Consider the following 22,285-nt stretch of genomic DNA (forward strand, 5'->3'; position numbering starts at 1 on the left):
TGCCTCCGACGCCCTTGGTGGAACCTGGCACTTCGGGCGGCCTGTCGACGGCGCCCGCCTCCCCGATCTACGACTCTCCGGACACGGATGACGACGGGGAGTCGACCCGTTCTTGGCTCCCGGTGCCTTCAGGGAAGGAGATGCCCCGAGATGAGTCGGGCATGCTGGACCCGGACGAGATCGTCCACCCCCGATCCGCGGCCTGGGCCCCGGGGGAGACGGTGGCGAAGTTTGTCGCGGGCAGGTTGCGCAAGCCCCTGGAGAAGGAGGCGAGGGGTTGCCTGCGCGGGGAATGCCCTCGGCCTACTTTGGAGGGGAAAGTGGCCATGACACCAGAATTGGACCCCAAGATGGCCACCTTCCTGGCGAAATTCATGAAGGACCCCAGGAAGGGGATCGACCGGTCCTGGCGGGCCTGCCAGGACAAGCTGTTGGATGCGGTCGGGCCCGCCACGAAGATCCTCGATATGGCGGAGGAGGCTCGAGCGAATGGCACCGCCATTTCACCGGAGGTGCTCTCCAACTGGGCCCAGAGGGTGATCGTATTCTTGGGCAACGCCAACTGTGCTCTGTCCACGGAGCGGCGGCGGTCGCTCCTTATCAAGCTGGACCCGAAGCTGGGGGACCTGGCCTCGTCGGAGGCAGGTCCCGTGGCCCAGGGTGGCCTCTTCGGTGAGCCTTTTATCCGCGAGCTTGGAAAGTTCGTGAACACGTTCACGTCGCTGGACAAGGCCCAGTCCAGCATCAAGAGGGTGTTCCACCAGCGTTTTTCTGGAGGGGCCGGTCGCGGCAGGGGCCGCGCGATCGGCCGTGGTCAGCAGACCAACAACCGTGGACAAGGCTCCGGAAGAGGTCAGTACCAGAGCTCGGCCAACTACACCAATTTCTACCCCACGAGGGGACAGCGCTATGGTGGCAGAGGATTCAAGAAGAACTCCGGACAAGGAAATGCCCCCGGTGAGTGTGCTTTGCTTGGATCAAGTTCCGATTGGGGGGCGGCTGGCAAGCTTTTACGGGGAGTGGGAATTGCTCACTGCCGATGCTTGGGTTTTGCAAACTGTGAGAGGTTTCCATATAGAGTTTCACGACCAACCAACTCAGGTGAGGCCCCCGCGCCCGATGGTTTTCTCAGAATCCGACGCGCGATTGATAGACGGGGAGGTCTCGGACTTGCTGCGCAAGGGAGCCATCCGTCTATCAACGCGCCACCCACATGGGTTCCTCAGCAACGTCTTCCTGGTAGACAAGACGGATGGGGGCAAGAGGCCTGTGATCAATCTCAAGGAATTCAATGGGTGGTTGGTCTACCGTCACTTCAAGATGGAGGGGATCCACCTCCTTCGGGACGTGCTCCTCCCTCGGGATTGGATGGTGCGACTGGATCTCAAGGATGCCTACTTGGTCGTTCCCATCCACCCCCCTCATCGTCGTTTCCTACAATTCCTGTGGGACGGCAAGGTGTTCGAATTCACCGCCCTGCCGTTCGGTCTTTCTTCGGCCCCGTGGTGCTTCACGAAGGTCCTTCACCCGGTGGTGGAGTTTCTCAGAAGCCAGGGGGTCCGTATGATAGTATACCTAGACGACATCCTCCTCATGGGACAGTGCCCAGAGGTGCTGGCAGGACAGCTGCGTCAAGCTGTCGGCCTGCTTCAGAGACTGGGGTTCGTTGTCAACGGCTCCAAGTCGGTCTTGGTTCCCACTCAGCAGATCACCTTTTTAGGTTTCGTGGTGGACTCGGTACAGGCGGTCTTGAGCCTACCGGGTCGGAAGGTCGCAAAGATACGACACCTGCTTCGGCAGACGATCGCGAGGGATCGCACGTCACTGCGCCATGTCGCCAAGGTGGTGGGTCTTCTATCGTCCTCCATCCAGGCGATTTTCCCAGGCCCGCTGCACTACAGGGCTCTTCAGCGCCTGAAGGCGCAGCATTTGCGCCGTGGGATGTGTTACGACCAGTGGGTTCCCCTCACGGACGAAGTGAAGGAGGAGATGTCATGGTGGCTGTCTCACATGGAGGCATGGAATGGGCGAGCGATCTTCGGGTCGGCTCCGGACTTGATCATAGAGTCCGACGCAAGCAGGTCGGGCTGGGGCGCCCGGTGCGGGGATTTTTCCACCGGCGGCGCCTGGTCGTCAGCAGAACAACAATTGCATATCAATTGTTTGGAGCTCCTTGCGGGCTCCTTCGCTGTTGGACCAAGGATTCGGTCAAGGCTTGTGTCCTGCTACGGATGGACAATATTTCGGCGGTCCGATATGTGAACCACCTGGGAGGTCCTCGGTCCCGCGCTTTGGCGGATCTAGCGAAGGACTTCTGGGATTATTGCCTGTCTCGTCACATTGCGGTGACGGCAGAGTATCTGCCAGGCCAGTCCAATCAAGTAGCGGATTGGCACTCTCGACATCTCAGGGATGCCAGCCAGTGGAAACTGGATCCGGGAGTCTTCCGGTGGCTACTTTCCCTTTGGGGCCCCTTCTCGGTGGACCTCTTCGCGTCCCGTCTCGACCACCAGCTGCCGCGGTTCTACAGCTGGAGGCCGGACCCTCTGGCGGAGGCCACGGACGCGTTCTTACAGGATTGGAGTCTGGAACAACCGTTTGCGTTTCCCCCGTTCTCCATGATCATGCGAACGGCGGCTCAAATACGCCGCCAGGGTGCGGACCTGGTGTTGGTTACACCGCTGTGGAGGTCTCAAGTATGGTTTCCGGTTCTTCTGGAACTTTCCTGGGATTTTCCAATCCTACTCCCCCTGTTTCCTCTGCTCCTGACGAGCCCGGATCAGGAACCTCACCCTCTCGTCGTGCAGAACACTCTCCGCCTCGTGGCGTGGAGGCTCTCAGGAGACGCTGGACGCTCCCGGGCCTTTCGGGGTCAGCTGAGCACTTGCTCTCCAAAGCATGGGCCGATAGTACGACGAAGCGTTACAGATCCGCTTGGCTTAAGTGGATGCGTTGGTGTTTACGAAGGGATTTGGATCCCGTGGTCGCAGGCCTCGTTCCCGTGCTGAATTTTCTAGCGCATTTGGCCGACAAAGGTCTAGCGTATAGGACGATCAATGCTATTCGATCGGCGATTTCTGCTGGCCATGATAACATCGATGGCCATCCGGTAGGGGAACATCCTTTTGTGTGCCGGCTTCTGCGCGCTGTTCGCCTTGCGCTGCCGCCAGAGCCCAGGTACTCCGTCCTTTGGGACGTCAATTTGGTTCTGAATTTGTTCCTGTCGTGGCCGGCCAATTCCTATCTGTCTCTTAAAGAGCTGTCGGCGAAGTTAGCCATGTTGTTATGTCTGGTCTCTTGTAGGCGCGTCTCGGACGTGCGCGCGCTGGATGTTTCTGCACGCATTTTTTCCCCGGATGGGGTTACCTTTACGGTGGGCCGACGCACTAAGACGTCGTCGCGTTCCATTTCTTATCCAGCCTTTACTGACACTCCTAAGTTGTGTGTCGTGCAATGCCTCAAAGCTTATGAGGACCTGACCTTGGATCTGCGCCCTCCGGGCGAGCGTCAGTTGTTGATTGCCCTGCGGAAGCCACACAAAGCTGTCTCTTCCCCCACTATTGCTCGGTGGGTGCGTTGGGTCATGCAGGAAGCGGGCATCAATACTTCTCTCTTTGGAGCACACTCCGCCAGGGGAGCCATGGCCTCTAAGGCATTCACGGTGGGTGCTCGTCTGGAGGACCTTATGCGAGCTGCGGACTGGTCCTCGGATTCCACCTTCAAGAGGTTTTATTTTAAGCCGGTGGTGGATTTGGCTCAGTTGGTGGTAAGTAAGCTTTAAACTAGCATAATCTGAAGCCTCCGGTCCTGACATAGAATCGAAATTTGCCTAGCTTACGTAACGGTAAGTTTCAATTCTATTAAGGACACGGAGGCGAGGATTATCCCACCCGGACTACGGTGGTGTCTCTACCCACCCGTATGGCAGTAAGTAAAGCGTTTTCCTTTACGTTGTCAGTACTGTGTTGTTCTCTGCATGCTCCTCGCCTTGTTGTCGCATTTCCTGGGCCACCTCGCTGATGCTGTTCCTTTTTTGGCAGGCAACGACGGTGCTAAACAGGACCAATGAGGCTTAAGCGTGATCTGCGCGAAGAAAGAGGAGGAAGATGATGGGAAGTCCGGTTATATAGGGACGATGGACAGAGACAAAGGACTGTGGACTATGATTATAAGCAAAGAGACTCTTGGGAGTTGTTGTTGATTTTTTGTTGAACATTACGTCAATGCTTTATGTTTAAAGCATCTTGTGTTCTTATTATATCTTTTCCTGAGCTGCTGTGGTTTCTTTATGTTAATAAAGCGAAGGAAGATATAGCATAATCCTCGCCTCCGTGTCCTTAATAGAATTGAAACTTACCGTTACGTAAGCTAGGCAAATTTCGATTCCTAGTGGGGAAACTCAGGATAAACATAGTAATGTGGAGGGGACAAAGAAAATAAATTTGGCTGAAAACTTGATACATCAGGCACCTAGTGACCCCCCTCATAGATTGAAATGTTTGCACCCCCCCCCCCCCCCGAGTCGGCCCCTTTGGTGGCAGTTTTCACAGGGGTTCCACCATCAAGGTCATTCAATGGTGAGACTAACAAATACTTGATGGACTTGGCAAAGGAATATTGTGTACAGTTTAGCTCTGGTGGTACAGATATCACTCGCACGGTTATTGCAGCAAGAAGGGTTAGTTGGGTGGGGTACCATCGTAAAACTATCCCAGGGGACTGCCTTGTTGTGAACTTTAATAGCCATGACAGTATAGACTGTTTTGGGATGCCTCAGCCCTGTCAAATCAGGGCATTAGAACCCTTCCTTTGGGTTATTTTCATCCTCCAGGTGGGATATCAAGATCACTTGGTAGAACCCCTGTGACTCGTCAAATGGGGCCCTCACACGCCACCTCACATTTATCGTACCAACAGCGTTTTAATAGGGCCCATCAAAAATATGCTCAAGAACCATCAAGTGGGGTGGGAAGTGTTACCCCTAGCACAATTGACCATGTATCACAGGATAATTTAGGCTTACCGGCCATCAGTCTCACTAATCGTTTTTCGGTTCTGACTCCAATGGAGACGAACGACTGACTGCAGGATGTAGTTGCTGAGGTCAGGGGGGAGCATAACTCTCAAAAAACATTTTGTAAAATCCTTACTTGGAATGTGGCGGGAATAACCGCTAAGGTTCTAGATCCTATTTGGCAGAGGTTTGTTAAACAATACGATATATTGGCCTTCCAAGAAACATGGGCTACATCGACCTGTTTCTCATTGGACGGCTTTCTCAGTTTCTCCACCCCAGCAGTATCGGGTGTAAGAGGGAGAGCTAAGGGAGGTCTACTCATATTGTTTTCACTTAATCTGGTTGGGGTTTTTAAAAAAATAGAACCTGCTCCTATGAACATGCTAATAATTGAGTGGGCGATTTCGGACCATCAAACTTTTTTATTTATTAACTTTTACAATTCCAGGGAGGGCTCTTTTGTGAATGAGCACCTGATTGCCCTGTCAGATTTTTTGTCAGTCTATAAACATGATTGCACTTCCGTCCCAGAGATGGTTATCCTGGGTGATTTTAATATTCACCCCTGTGAGGGGGACTGCTATAATGATATATACAGAGGATCACCTGTTGAGGGGATTCCCCATTTTGAACACACTAAGGAGGGTGAGGGGCTTGAGAGCCTTCTTGCCAACTCAAATTTATTCGAACCAGGCCTTGGCAATAATGAGACCAGAGCGCCCACATTCATTGGGAGAGACGCAAATACCATCATTGACTACATCTTTGTATCATCTGGGGTGCTAGCAAAAACACAGGATTACAGGGTGGTGACCGCTATTTTTAGCGATCACAACCCTGTCTTACTGGCCGTGGACCTTGAATGTTTCTTGTCCGGAAGAAACACAGGTGTGGTTGCCCCAAGAGATCTTTCAATCAAGGAGCAGGGTAGGAGGATAAAATGGGAGAAGATTATCCCCGAAACCTTCTTTAACACATTAGCGCAGGAAACCGAGGCTAAGATGGCAGTCTGCCTTGATCCCACTTCACTAGGGCCTGATGTTGTGGCTGCCTATGTTGAGATATGCTCAAGGATCTCCAAGAACTTGGAGTCCAGGAATGGCTCACAAGGTATCAAGAAGATATATAAATGGTTTGATAAAGAATGCTCGCTCACCCATAGTGCCTTACTGAAAGCACTTAAAAACAGACCTAGAGATAAGGCACTTGTAGCGAGCCTTCGAAAGGAATATAAATTTGCACTTGCTAAACGTAAGAAACAAATCAAGGAGGAAGCCTGGGATAATCTACTATCCAAAGACGTACTGAGGGATAGCAAAACATTTTGGGCCATTATTAATCAGTCATTTTTCACAGAGGATGGGAAAACAGATATGGACTGTGTGATCGAAGACGAGAGTTGGCTTAACCATTTTAAACAAATCTATGAAACTGAGTCAGGGGTTTCAACCTCCCCAGACATAGCGGCCCCTCGAAACACTATGACCATTAAGTTTAATATCTCCAAGGTGGAAAGAGCGATTAAAGATACAAGCAAACATAAGGCCCCTGGACCCGATGGGGTCCCTGCTGATCTTTACATTCAGTACCCACAATTTTGGTCCAAAATATTAACTAACGTCTTTAATGCAATACCTTCCGCAGGCTTCCCATCCTCCTGGTCAACCTCCATTATTGTCCCGATTTTCAAGAAGGGGAACAGGGGGGATCCTGCTTGCTACAGGCCAATTTCCTTGTTGGACTCTGCTGTTAAAATCTTGGGCAGAGTCATTCTACAAAGACTTGGGTATTGGCTTGAGGGGAGTGGGGTTCTCTCTGACCTCCAGTATGGTTTTAGAGCACATAGGGGGACTATGGACCAATGTTTAAATCTTCACCTTATTATTAGTAAATACACAGTGGTGAAGGAGGGGCTTTTATATTTAGGTTTCATGGATTTATCCTCCGCATTTGATTTGGTTAATCGCTCTAAACTATGGTTTATTTTGCGGGACATGGGTCTGGACATTACTTTGGTTAATTTTTTACATGATCTTCATCAGAATTTGTCAGCTTCTGTCAGGGTAACAAGGGAGGGCAGGTGTACTGAGCAATTTAGATCAGGGAGAGGGGTCAGACAAGGTTGTATTCTGGCCCCTCTCCTATTTACACTCTACATCAATTCCCTGGGTAAATCTCTGAACCTAGCCACCCTGGACGTTCCGCGTATGGGAGGGTCATCTATCCCGGTCCTCCTGTACGCGGACGATGCCGTTCTACTTGCACGCACAGGCACGGGCTTACAAAGACTGCTAGACCACTTTGGCTCCTTTATGGAAGCCTTGGATTTAAAAATTAATACATCAATATCCCACGTCATGGTAACTGGTCCACGCAGGAAAACTATGAAGATCAAAACTTTTAGATGTAATGAAACACCAATCTCCAGGGTACCTTTCTTTTGTTACTTAGGTGTTACTTTTGATGAAAGGGGAACCTGGGGTCCTCAGTTGAAACTTAAGGGCAATGTGGTTGTAAGATCTACCACAGGCCTTATGAATTTCTCTAAAAGACTTGGCTCGAGACCCATGGAGGCTATGATCCGTATCTATAAATCAAAATGCTTAGCAATTGCATCAAATGGGGCCGATATTTGGGGCTATGTACCATCATCAGGCATTCAAATTATAGAAAAAAAATGTACACGATCTCTTTTGTCACTCCCACAATCATCCCCTACATTTTCAATTCACTGTGAAGTGGGTTTGGGATATATTACTGATCTCTTAAAAATGACCCCCCTGCTACGATGGGTTAAAACCTGGACAAATGAGGAGATCACGCTGAACCACCTCATACTTAAAGACTGTATGGCCTTGGATAAAGCGGATAGAATACCCTGGCTTGCGTATGTTAGAGCGGCATGCGTGAGGCTGGGGCATCCGGACATGTAATTATTACCACAGGGTCTCAGGAAAGAGGATGTAGGGTGGGTCAAGCTGCATTTCCGAAATCTGTTGGAGACAGAAAGGGAGGAGGTCGAACTTAGAAAACCAATGGTGAGATCAATATATCAACTAGCAATCTCCCCAGTCATGGAACCTTACTTAAAATACGTGACTAAACCATACCATCGTTTTCTCTTACTTAGGTTCAGGTTCAACCTCATTCACCTTGTGCTTGGCGCCTATACAAAGTGGGGGACCCCAGAAAATACCCCACCTTGTACTTGTGATAGTTTTTCTACACAGGACACGCTTCACCTAGTGATGTTTTGTGAACACTATCTGGTGGCCCGCAAATTTTTTTTATATCCAATCCTGAAAGATCTTAACTTTGTCCAGGTGAAGCCTGCCCTCTTACATCTGCAAATGCTTAACTCTGTGCAGGTCACATACAGTGTAGCCAGTTTTTTGGTAGCGGCAGCGCGAATAAATAAAATAAGACTCACCCAGACGAACAATCAACTAGGTTGATATTTTGCCAACTATGTTTTGGGAAAAAATGTATTAAGAACAGTAGGAAACAGGGGTGGTCTCTTTGAATCTTGACTGCTTAGTATCTACTCTTTGTATCAAAGATTTTAACTGTTTTAACCATAAACGAATTAACTGTAATCATGTGTATATTTGTAAATTTTTACTTGTATAATGTATGTATGTTTAATAATGAATTGTGTATTGCTTTTATGGTTTTAATTAACCGAAATAAAGATATTTGACTGACTGACTGCCAACAGGCAAGAAGAACTCCACATTTGGTCTGATTTGGGAAATTATGCTGCATTAAGTCATCCAGATTTAGCTCCCTCTTATGCAACACCCCTTTCATTCCAGGCCTCTGCCTGGGGATGGAAGATGCATATTTGCCATGTATATTAAGCCACTCTAATAAAGATTGATTTTAATGCACTTAAAAAGTGCTGGGCTTCATCAGGAGCTACGACACCAACCAAGATGGCTGCATAGTCTCCCGGCTCCGCTGACCTCCGTCCTACGCTCTACTATCCTGCCACTTATCCTGATTTTCTGCCCCGGATCCGTGTGTGTGACCCGATTTGCACTCCGATGATGTGATCCCGGAGTTTCTCCGACATCGTGGAGTGGAGTAACGTCGAGGACCGATTTGAGGCCTAACCCAGCCGAGAAGCCGGGGTCTCGAGTACTGGCCTAGCCGGGTCCGTGTTGAACAACAACGGACTGTTGCATGCGGTTGGGTCCGGTCTCTGGAACATTCTGAATTTTGGGATTGCTCTGCTACCATCTGCTGCTTGGTGCTCTATAGGAGGTGAGGTGACGAGTGACGCACGGTGCTGTGTTGCGGGGGTCCCGGACCGGGGGTCCGGCATCCATATCGCCGGTGCCCCTTGGGTTGGAATCTCACTACGCGCTACTGCACGCTAAAAGTCTGTCCCTCATGGCTCATTCCTGCTCCGCCTAATCTTCCCCCGAAGAAGGCGCATCTCCGTGGGGACCACCATGCCTGGAGGAAAATGGAGGCTGACGGAGCAGGCTCAAAGTGGCCCGTCATTGCGGACGGTGCTGGAGGCCCTTGTGGCACTGCAGGAGACTGGTAAAGCTCAGACCTGCAGCCTGTTGTTGGCGGCGGATGGAATCAAAGGATTGAGACCGGATCCTGACTTGACGCCCGAGACCCGGCGGCCAGCTCGCCTTTCGATTGACGCCCCGATGGCGTACTTAGACCCGGCGCTGGAAGCTGTATTTGCCCCTATCGCAGTGGAGCTACCCGAAAGTACTGTGCTTGGTGACTCAATTAATCCGTTGGAATCCCCGGTTTTGCAACTGTCGGAACATTTGCATGCTGTCCCCACTTCAGTTCCTTTTAATTGGTACTGTGAACTGTTTTGGACTGTGTCGACCCCCCTCCCCAGTCGGTCTATCAAGATGGCGGATGGGATAAAGCCTGGCTTTGGAGACGGGGAGGGGCATCTCTGGTACCAGCCGACTAATTTGGGACCTGCCGTTCTTTTTTCATCTGTGGACCCCTGTTCTGTCAACTTTTGTGTACCATTCGCCTTTTGGGGACAGGGCTTTCTTCCCCTTACGGACTCAGCGAATTTCATCGACGGGGCCAAGGCTGAGATTGTTGTCTGGGTTGTTCATTGTGGTATTATGGTTTACGTGATTGTTTTATTGAATTAACGGAGTCCGGGGCGGGGTTGGTTAGGACGGGGACGAGAGACCGGGAGTGCGTTGAATAAAGCCCTCCTCCATTTCCCCTCTTCGGGTGGGGTTTAATTTCTTTTCTCCCTGTTTCTTCTATATTTCGGGTTACGGTTCTTGGGCGACAGGCACGCTGCTAGGGGGGTAAGGCCGTAGTCATCTGCAGGGGTGCAGGGTGGGGGTTTGGGGGATGGGTGTTTTGTTTTTTATTTTGTTTCTATGGCCCTTTTTTCCTTCTTATCTCTCTTTGGCCTTTTCTTTTCTCTTTTTCCGGGTCAGTGTAGTGGGTTCATTGTTTGGTCCATCTCTGCTTTCACATCTGTGCCTCAACTCTCGCGATGTTTCAGGGCCACGGGGCGGGCATAAATGTTGGCGCGAACCATAATAGTATGCTTGTTTATCCGGGTGTCATCTGCTTAAACGCCACTGACCTACATGAAAACGAATTAACTGTGGACACACTGCTATTTCGCTCGCCCCCACTTCGTAGCTTGAGATATTGTATGGCACCTGATCCTTCTATCTTACATTATAAAATGAAACCTTTTGTATCCTGTTTCCAATTTGATATGTCTTCCAACCAGTACGCATTGTGGATGTAGCGACTATGCTCCCCGGGAAGGCTGGGTCTGAAGTTTTGATCGTAGTATTGTGTTGCAATTGCTTAGCGGCCAGCCCTGGGGGTTGTAGGCCTGTGTCTGTATCTGGTTGAAAATGTCAAATAAAGGTTTTAAAAAAAAAAAAGTGCTGGGCTTTACAGTTTAAGTTGGATGCATTGCAGTGATCTGTTTTTTTATTGATTCATCAAAAGTGTTTGCTATTTAACTTTGTATCATGTATTGTTTGTGTTCACTTATTTGATGTAGTATTTTTTTTAATGTTGTTTGTTTGAGGTTTTTGGTTTCTTATTAAAAACAAATAAAGTTGATGATGATGAGGACTGCTGTCATTATTGTGAAGTATTCCAAAGGAGTTGCCACCCTATTTCAGTTATAAGACTGTGGCACCGGAGAAGATTCGCATCCCCTGCAGTGTCTCCTGGCATGTTTTTTTTAGTGGCGGGAGGTGTTCCGAGTCATTTTTGGATTGACAATAAAGAATGACATCACTTACGCCAAAGGAAAGTTCACGTATTAGAAGGCGCAACCAAGCTACTTACGGAAAAACTTGATTACGAAGGCCGGTCTCGGCGCAACAATATACGCATTATTGGCGTACCGGAGGGAGAAGAGGGGCGAGTGGCCAACCTATTTGTGGAAGAACTCTTTCAACAATGCCTACAGCCCAAAGAACTCTCAAAGTTCTTCTCTGTCCAAAGAGCGCATTGTGCCCCCGTTGGGATGCCGAAACCGGGGTTACCCCCTAGACCAATCCTGGCTAGTATCTTTAATTTCGGAGACCAAGACGTAATCTTGCAGACCGCACGGATTGCTCCACCAGTCCGCTGTGTAGATAAAACCCTCATCTTCTTCCCGGACTACACAGCGGCAGACACCAAGCAGCGTTGCACGTTAATGGACGTCAAGAAGGAGCTCCAGAAACAGGAGCTGAAGTACTCCATGCTCTTCCCGGGACGCCTGAGGGTGGAGGCGGAAGGCAAGGTATGGCTTTCCCATGAACCCGGGGAGGCCCGTGACTGGCTGGAGGGCTGGCGCCCAGTGACAGCGTCAGGGAAACACAATGGCAGATTGGGCCAAACGTCCGCACCAAACACACGCACGGACACCAACGCCAATTCCACATCATGGGATGGCTCGACTGAGCGATGTTGAAGAGGCAGGGAACCGACTTCAGACCAACTCGTGGACGTAACAACATTTCAACTTGTCCACCAGTTGACTAGTCGGCACCTGAGAGATGAAGACGCAGGTGCGGCAGGGACACTGCGCTAGCCGCTTTCATCACTTCCACACGCCTACTTGTTGGGGTGAAAAGGTCTCCAGGATTACATGAACCACTGCCTGTGCCGGGACACGGAGGGGTTGGAAGGAGGGCCTGAACCCCACTAAGGGAACTGGGTAAGTGCTCTGCAATGTTGGGAAGGAGGGTAGTTCTGAGTCCGTCATGTAGGGAGGGGGGTGGGTTGTTTTTTTAAGGGGAGTTCTATGTATTATGTTTTTGGTTTCTTTTGTTGTCATTGGTATGGTTACTATGGATCTGCGGACATTACGATATCATTCCTTTATGCACATTTATGTAAGTGCACTTCATTATCCAATCGGTGACATAAGCACACACTACGTCTGATGACCTCACCTAACCCAAGGACGGAACACACCGTGGCACCAACACTTCCGTTTATCTCATGGAACGTTAGTGGGTTGAGAGACGAGGTGACGAGGGGGCTTGTGCTACAATATCTGAGACAGAAAGCCCGAGCAGTCTCACTACTATAAGAAACACACTTAACGGGGTCCACATGTAAAGCACAGGACAGATGGGGGTTCAAGCTCATAGTCCACTCGGAGTTCACCTCTGGGACCCGAGGGGTGAGCATCCTGGTTAGGAAATAATTCCCTATAATTGTTCATCGCACTTTCCAAGACGACCAGGGACGATTTGCGGCGGCATCAATACAGTTGGAAGGCCTTCTCCTTAAGCTTGTGTCTGTATATATCCCACCTGCCTTGCACTCGATGGCCTTCCAGGTGCTGAGTGCGTTCTTGCTGACATTACCGGAGGGGGAACTAATATTAGGGGGCGTCTTTAATATGACGCTGGATGACGCACTTGACCGTGCACCCACCCGGCCACTGCATCGTCTTGGGTCTCACTTGGCGGAATTTCTAGAGGCCCACAGCTTGCTGGACACTTGGCGATTCCAGAACTCACACGCGCGGCAATACACTGTTCACTCAGGGGCACAAAACAGTCCTTCTCGCATTGACTACATTGTTACGGCTGCAGACAGCATGGGACGGTTCGGGCAGTCTCGCACCTCCCCAGAGGAATCTCTGATCACTCTCCGGTGATGGCGGAGTTTCGGTCCTATGTCCCCACACAACGTTAAATATACCCTATATATCCGGGATTCCTCCACACCCCCAAAATTAGGAAAGGCCTGATAACTGCGACAACCCATTATTTAGAAGACAACGTAGCCTCAGTCTCTTCACCAATAATCTTATGGGAGGCATATAAATTGGTCCTGCGGGGCCCAGGCCATTTCACTAATTGAGAGACATAAAAAAGACTAGAAGAGGGAGGTGGAGGTTCTGGAGCAGGAAATACATGATCTTGAATCCCGACATGCAGAACACCCCTCAGATGACCCCACACACAGGCTGCGCGCAACACAACAGGAGTACAAGAAACACCTCTGGGCGGATGTCAAAACTCGCATAACGGCAGTCCGACATAGGGTCTACGAGGCGGGGGACAAGGCTGGCAAACTCCTTGCATGTCTAGACAAGAGGGAAAGGGGGTGACTAAGTGGGTGGCAAGACTCAGATTGGAAAGCGAAGACACAACCGCGAACCCACAAGAGATCGAAACGGCTCTGGCTGCACACTTTCAGCAGGTCTACAACTCTGTAAATGTAACCTCAGAGCAGGAAGCACTTGACTTCCTTAGAGACATACACGTGCTGCGGCTCACACCGGAAGAGACCGAAGGGCTAGAGGCAGACATCACTGCCGATGAGCTCAAAGTGACCATCCATAAACTACAATTGGGCAGGGCCAGAGGCCCCAATGGTATCGCAATAGAACTATATAAACGCACAGCTGACAGAGTGGCTCCCTATTTGTTGAACATGTACGAGGCAAGCCTGGCTAAGGGTGAGCTTCCCAAAGATCAAAGTACGGGTACCATCATGGCCATACATAAGCATGGCAAACCTATAGAGGAGTGCACATCGTACCGACCTATATCTTTGATCAATGCAGAGGCCAAAATATTGGCCAAAAAGTTAGCACTCCGCCTAGCCCTGTACCGTACCAAATTTAATACACCCCGACCAATCAGGATTCATGCCTGGCAGAAATACGGCCCTCAACCTCCGGCGCCTCCATAATTTCCTGGGTCGACGGCACACTATACGAGAATACGAAGCAGTCATTTCTCATGATGCAAAAATGGCGTTTGACTCTGTAGAATGGCTGTTCCTCTTTGCAGTCCTCCGGCGTTTTGGGTTTGGGCCTAATTATTGCTCATGGGTTCCTCTACTGTACGCTAAACCCATTGAATATGTGGTAGTGAATGGACACATATCGCTGGAGTTTACTCTGGGACATGGGAGGCGGCAGGGCTGCCCGCTGTCGCCACGTCTTTTCGCATTGGTCCTGGAGCTGCTGGCTGCCTGGATCCGAAGAGACCATATGATTCATGGTCTGAAATGGAGGGAAGGATGAGAGGGCCGCATCTTCCTCTACGCTGACGTGTTCTGGTATATATGGCCCCCCGCACGAACCCTACATGCATTACTGAATATCTGTGCAGTATTTTGCACGGTGTTTGGATATACAATTAATTGGGAGAAATCGGTGCAGTATATTCTGTACGGACCTCCCCCAGGTTACCTAGGGGAAGCACGATCAAGATAGTGTCAAACAGCTTTAAATACCTTGAGATACAGGTCACGTCCGACCCGCACTCATTTCAAGCGCTCAACCTTCAAGCACCACTGCAAAAGTTATATAGCACTGGGGAACGTTGCCACTCACCCTACTGGGCAAGGCGGCTCTTTTTAAAATGATGACTCTGCCACGATTTTTATATGCCCTACACAACACACCATATCGTGTTGCAGACTCCTATTTTAGGGCAATAAACTCTGAAGCCACCAATCTCCTCTGGGATAATAAACCGGCCAGAATAGCCATGTTTAAACTAATACGGAGCTGGTACGACGGGGGCATTGCATTACCCGATATCCGGGCATATTACTGGGCCTTCTAGCTGATGGCAATTAATCAGTGGCTTCACACACCCAACACCGACCGAGCATACCGCCTTGACAAAGTAACTATGGGATCGGGAGGAGTGAACAGAGTTCTCTACAACAAATGTAAATCAACGGGACTCCTAGGGCCAAAAGCACAAACAATTTATGTCTGGCACACAGTGACACAACACCTCGGGTGGACTGAAAAACTTACGCAACACACCAGACTCTGGGACACCGGTAGGCTGGGTACCTTGGGTAAGAGTAAAGTGTTTCAGAAATGGGATCTGATTGGGATCTCCCAGCTGGGGGATCTCTGGAAAGAAGGAAAGGTGGTCACCTTTCGTACCTGCAGGAGCATTACCAAATGGCTTCTGGGGAAGTTTTGGTACATTACGGTCAAACGTGCACTGGAAGCTGCGATCCCTGCAGCAGACATACAAGATCAATCATGACCCTTGTAAGACCGACTACTGATGGATCATTTACATAAGAAAACGATTAACATTACTTACAGGAAAATTATCAATAACCGGATTGATCCCCTAACACAACTTCGGGATGTCTGGCAGGCCGAGGTCGGGACTTGGATGACTCGGACTGGCAGGATGCTATCGCATCGCCTAGAGAGGTGGCGGTTTCCTCTAGACTTCGCCTCATTTCATTAAAGATACTGTATAGCCATTCCATTTGATAACTTTATTTCGGTCTCAGCGGACCATAAAAGTACAAGATAAAATACATACAATACAAAAACACGAATAAATAGAGTATGACAATACAGGACAAGCACAATCATATATATATATATACACTTGATTTCACAAGGTTAAAAACTATACTTATATATCCCATAATAAAATCAGATTAAACATTCAACACAGTTATCGATGCTAGCAATTTGTACAGCTATTTTAATCATTCGATTATTTGAGTAAAAAAGTAATACGTTTATGCCACATCCCGTGCAAAAAGCGGGAAACGGCAAAAACGATGGGAGGATGCGTATTGTACCTTAGTACTCTACAAGCTAAACAACAATGTCTGAAGCCAAGATTTCTACAGATGGGCACCACCCAATATTTACGTGCAGCCTGATAAGCGGGGCAAAAGAACAAGATGTGAATCTCATCTTCAAGTTTATATTTGCATGCTGGCCACTCAGTATTTAGCTTATTATGCCATTTACTGGTATGTAATGTATAGGCATTTATATAGCGCACTACTTACCTGGAGGGTCCCAAGGCGCTTCGACCGCTGCGAAACCCTTCCTGGCTTCCCTGAGAGATGGTTCCTTAATGGGTATCTCCAGGGTGAGACCAGGCATCCCCGGCGGTCTGGTGGGGCCGTTAGTGAAGATGAGGCAAGCTAATGCCCAGAGTTGCCGAGTGTGATCGCTGATCAGAGTGGGCACCGAGGCGAGAGAATTATCGAGTCCGCTGACCCTGGTCCAGAAACCTGCCGCGCCGGGAATCGAACCCTGGTCCTGGGCCGTCCTCTGCTCTCGGGTCTGCCGCCTCTAACCAGTGAGCCACACTACTTCACTAGTGGTAAAGGATGTAAGCGGCAGAGTGCCCACCCTGAATTGCATATATAATTTCCTCGCCAAAGCTGGATAAATCAGTTCAAGGAAGTCTTCCGTTTTATACTCGTCTTTTATTTGAAGAAACTGAATTGTCAGTCTACCTATTGTCGAACTCACTTGAAGTGACAATAGGTTGAAATCCCTATAGTGGCAAACCAGAGCAGCCCTAGTTATTTACAAGCACGATTCTTCTGGTGATCCCCACAACTCAGGTAATCCAATCTTACTACTGATTTCCCTTATATGCATTAGCCACGGTATTTTCTTGGTTCTTAAGTAAGCCCAAACTTCCCTAAATTCATTCTTATAGGCGGCTAGCTCTGGGACTGTCCACAGTCTTCTCCAGTACATAATTGGGCGTAGAGCCACTTCCTCCTCAATGGGGAGTAGTCCTAGGTCCAACCGGAGTGGTACTAGTGGCGTGCTGGCTGGGAGTCCCAACAGGTTCCTCATAAATGTATGCTCTACCCTTGTAAGGTCAGTAGGCCTATGGTGCCCCCAAAGCTCAGCCCCATAAACAGAAGCCGCTCTAGCCTGTGTTTTATAGATCTCAATTGCAAGCCATTGTCTGACCTAGGGTGGTGTGGGGTGCAGAAAAAACGATGGATTTAGGCCCAGATCTTTGTACTGGGGTGAATGTAAGACATTGTTCTGCATTCTGTCCATCAACTGTGTTTTTTGCAATTTTCACCCCAAGTGGGCTGGGTATGCTCAGACGTGAGTCCCAGGCTCTCCACATCACTGGAGTCAAGCTATCCAGGCTGAAGAAGGCTGATAGCCAGAAACCGGTCCTTGGATGCTTGATTCCGGTCCAGGAAAGACATGGCTTGGTAGTTCGGGCTGGACTGTTCCCATGAGGCACAGGGTCAGGGCTGATTTGCATATAGCCATTGTCTGACCTAGGGTGGTGTGGAGTGCAAAAAAACGATGGATTTAGACCCCGATCTTTGTACTGGGGGGAATGTAAGACATTGTTCTGCATTCTGTCCATCAACTGTGTTTTTTGCAATTTTCACCCCAAGTGGGCGGGGTATGCTCAGACATGAGTCCCAGGCTCTCCACTTCACTGGAGTCAAGCTATCCAGGCTGAAGAAGGCTGATAGCCAGAAAACGGTCCTTGGATGCTTGATTCCGGTCTAGGAAAGACATGGCTTGGTAGTTCGGGATGGACTGTTCCCATGAGGCACAGGGTCAGGGCTGATTTGCATATAGCCATTGTCTGACCTAGGGTGGTGTGGAGTGCAAAAAAACGATGGATTTAGGCCCAGATCTTTGTACTGGGGTGAATGTAAGACATTGTTCTGCATTCTGTCCATCAACTGTGTTTTTGCAATTTATAGATCTCAATAACAGGGGCTGCTGGCTTAAATTCGGAGGCTCTGTGCAATTCCAATATCCCGCCCGCCATTTGGGTTAACTTTAGAGCGGCCTTTGCTAGGTGGATATCCCAGTCCAGATGATCCACAAGGAGAATACCAAGCTACTCAAAAGTTTTCACTCGCTCCAGGGGTATACCATTCAATTCTGGATTTGGGTGAGACTGCCTGGCAGGATTGAAAATCATAAACTTTGTTTTAGATAAGTTTATCTCCAGGCCTCTTAGTTCACAGAAGTTAGCAAAGCCATCCAAGGTGCGCTGGATACCCATTGATGTCTTGGACCACAACAAAGTGTCATCCGTGAACATCAATGCGGGCACCCGACCTGAAACTAAACTTGGGGCATCGATGTCCTTAATGCCAAGTAAATGATTTATAAGCCCATTAATATACAAGCTAAATAAGGTGGGCGCCAGGACGCACCCCTGGCGCACCCCCTTTTTCACAGGAAAGCTGGCTGATAGTTCTCCAAGCTTTTCACACCTCACTTTTGCATATGTTTCAGTATGATGCCTTATTAAGACATCCAAAAGATATGGTGGAATACCGAGATCTAGAAGCACACTCCACAGTTTTTCCCTAGGGACCAAATCAAACGCAGACCTCAGGTCAACAAGATGAGGTAGAGGCTGCCACCCTCCACACTCACCGTCTTCCAACACAGGACCTGAAGTCTGAATATATGGTCAATGGTTGATTTACTCATTCTAAAGCCGGCCTGGAAAGGGCTTAAGATCTCATTTTCCTCAATCCAGGCCAAGGCTCTCTCTAGAATAATATGTCCCATTAACTTTTGAGTGATGTCCATTAGGCTAATAGGCCTATAATTAGATGGCAATAGAGAACAGCCTTTTTTATGTATAGGTACTATCTCTGCCCCACACCAGGTATCCGGTGGATTTATGCCCTTTAAAATAGAGTTAAACAAAACACATAGATATGGGGCCCATATTTTTGGTTCTGACCGAAATAGGTCCCCTGGAAGCTTATCTAGACCAGGAGCCTTATTAGGTAATAGCTTAGCGATAGCAAGTTCAACCTCATCAGAAGTTATATCCCATACCCCCACCAATCGATGCTCATGGTGGAGGCATGTAATTGGTATTAGTGGGTCATCCCGAGCCCCCACCAATCGATACTCATGGTGGGGGCTTGTATTTGGTGATGATGGTTGATCATTGCCCGAATATGCGTACAGGGTTTCAAAGTGGGCTTCCCACACTGCTGGCACTATGTTGGATTCTAGCGCTAATACTGTATAGCACTTATTACACAAGGGTGACGATGCACAAGATAGGTCGAGCACCAGACCCGCGCTGTTTGCGCCAATGTGAAGACCTGGGGACGTTCTATCACATTTTGTGGGACTGCCCAGTGATCACATCGTACTGGACAAGGGTAATGGACACCATTGCAGAGGTCTGTGTGAACATAGTCCCACTTGTTCCTAAGTGCTGCCTCCTAAATATATGGGAACCAACTGACCTCAACCATGCGGATAGGCAGTGGGCGACAACAGGAATGATTGTGGTGAAGCAGAATACTGCTCAGAAATGGGGGGCGTCACAAGTTCCAACCCTAATGGAGAGGTATAAGGACATGGACATGATCATGGTGGCCAAAAGAGCTACATATGTTCACAGAGTCTGCCCCAAGAAATGGGGGAGAGCGTGGGACAAATGGAATGCCTATAGAGGCCATATCTGTACTCCCCCTGTTGTGGATCTCGGTTTGGACGATGAGGCATGAAGGGCAAAGCTGTATAACCTGTACTTTACTATCTATACTGATGATGATGAGATGCTATCTACATGTTCTTTTAAATGTAAAGAATGTACCGACAGATATTTGTTTAATGCAATAAAATGTTTTCAAAATAAAAAAAGAATGACATCACCAGGAGAGGACAGAGAAGAACAGCCACACGGAGAGGAGGAGCAAGAGAATAAGCCACGGACCCCACTCAAGTCCCATGTGTTGGATTTTTCCTTATACCAGAGGGTAAAAAGTGAGCCTCTGCACAGATCATGGAGTGCACGATGTATAGTCATGAGTTCTCTAGAGGTACTTCAAAGTAGTACTATTTTGGAACTTCTGGCATGAGGAAGCAAATGCAGTCTTACCACAGCAGGCAGCTAATCCTGCAAAATGAAAGTGGGACGAAGAAGAGGGATCTTAGACATTCACAGCTCCTCTGACCCCATTCCAGGCTGGGAACAGTGTTCCTTTTGATACTGCTGCCGCAGTGAGTAATCACCGCAATCCCCTGTACCAGCACTTTCCACTATATTGTATGGACTGAAAAAGTCAAACGTTTTATAAAACAGTTCCTGTTTGAACCACCTTTTTCGATTTAAAAACAGAAAAAATTATGTTTTTGGTCATATAAGTGTATGAATCTTAGGTTCTTCTTATAGTATGCCATTGCAGGCTACAGATAACAAAAGACTAGAATCCTTTTATAGCTCGAACACCTATTACAAAAGACTCAGTCTCTAATGGCTATGATAGTCTCCTATAGCAGACTAAGTTCTCGCTGCATACCATATCAGCGTTCGTATGGACTCTGATTCCCAGGTATCATACTGGATCTTCAGACCAGGTGAGGGGAAAGTCAAACTCTGTTTGCTTAGTAGTCGGTATCAACGAGAATATTGTAGATTTGGACCAATTAATGTGAAGACCAGATAATTCCCCAAAGCGCACCACCTCTCCTAGTACCGGGGATAAGTTGCTCTTGGAATTTCTGATCTATAGTAGCGTGTCATCTGCATAAGCGGATATTAACAAATTGTATCCCAGGAAGCGAATCCCTCTCTGTCCATGATATTCTCTTAGGACACACGCCAGTGGCACAGTCACAAATGCATATAGTAGGGGCGATAATCGGCACCCCTGTAGCGCACACCTCAAGAATTTATTTGGAGCGGTCACTGCGTTACTGTAAAGGACCGTAAGTAAGGACAATAGCTCCCAAAGCGTTTTTGCTTTTTTCATTGGGTTATTAGATCGATGTTTACACTCAAGGGTTATACAGGAATAATATGTCTTATTGTGTTGAGTACAAAGTCTCTTCTTTACGTTAGGGCAGAGTTCGAGGTTGGACCTCTTCTCCCAGCACCCAGTTTTCCTCAGAGAAAACAAGAGAAAACAGGTGGAGGAACCGTGAGTCCTTTTATCTGATGCAAAGCTTGCGGAGTCAGGGAGTGAGGGACCACCAGTGCCGACGAGCAATGCTACAGATGTGAATAGATATAAGCAAGGGAAAGGGTATAGTAGGCATGGCCAGAGTGAGTGTATTCCTTCTATTCACTGGTCTTTCCTTTCCTCCCAGCCCACCCGAGATTTTTGTCCTTTCTTGGTGGAGACACACTCCTCAAGGAGTGTGACAGGATGTAGCTCAGGATCTTTGGCCTTTGGGCTCTTCCAGAAGCATACTCTCCGCTTCTCTCACAGGCAACAGCGGGGCCTTGGCATCACACAATGGAGAAGCACTTCTCCACGCTTCTCGTCTGGCGTCCTCTTCCTCGTCTCGCCTTCCGTGTTCAGGGAACACCCCCATAGCCTCGGGGCTGCCCTGTTTAATCACTGGGTCAGGAGCGGTGACGCGGACTCGGGGCGGGGCTAATGAAGTACGAGTTCAAGTTAAAGGAACCGCCGTGGGCGCCAGCCACCTCCACCGAGCTAGCGGCTTCTCCACGCCAAGTGCAGTCTGGTTGTTCCTCCTGCAATGCAGAGAGCAGAAGACCGGATCTTTGAGGTACATTCCACCTCTCCTGTGTCGTAACAGCTCCCTACCTGGGAACGGGGAACTCTAGGGACTCGCGACCCCCCCCCCCCCCCCCTAAGATTCTCCTGGTTGGGGAGAGGGGATATCCGGGACAGAAAGTCCGCACTCCCATTCTCAGTACCCTTCCAGTGTTGCACCTCTAAAGAAAAAGGCTGTAACAAGAGAAAGCACCTGAGTACACGGGAGTTGTGTCCCATGTTTCTGCTCATTCATTGGAGATGCGTGTGATCTGTAAACAGGGTGAATATGTTCCCTACAAGTAATACTGCAGTTTGCCCACAGCCCATTTTACTGCCAGACACTTTCTCTATGGTTGGATACCTTTGCTCCTGAGGGAACAGCTTCCTACTGATAAACAGGATGGGATGTTCCCTGTCCTCTGGCTAAAGTTGAGACCAGACGGCCCCCAACCCACGACCTGAGGCATCCGTGTGAAGAATAAATGGCTTGAAAAAGTCTGGGGAAGA

General features: G+C 49.0%; 1 protein-coding gene across 1 annotated transcript in view; it reads right to left on the bottom strand.

The window, feature by feature from the left end:
* Positions 1-22,285, bottom strand: part of ZSWIM8 (zinc finger SWIM-type containing 8) — a 2,802,584-nt gene that overhangs the window by 2,038,211 nt on the left and 742,088 nt on the right. The window lies entirely within an intron of this gene.

This window comes from Lissotriton vulgaris, chromosome 5 (assembly GCF_964263255.1).
Source record: "Lissotriton vulgaris chromosome 5, aLisVul1.2, whole genome shotgun sequence".
NCBI lineage: Eukaryota > Metazoa > Chordata > Amphibia > Caudata > Salamandridae > Lissotriton > Lissotriton vulgaris.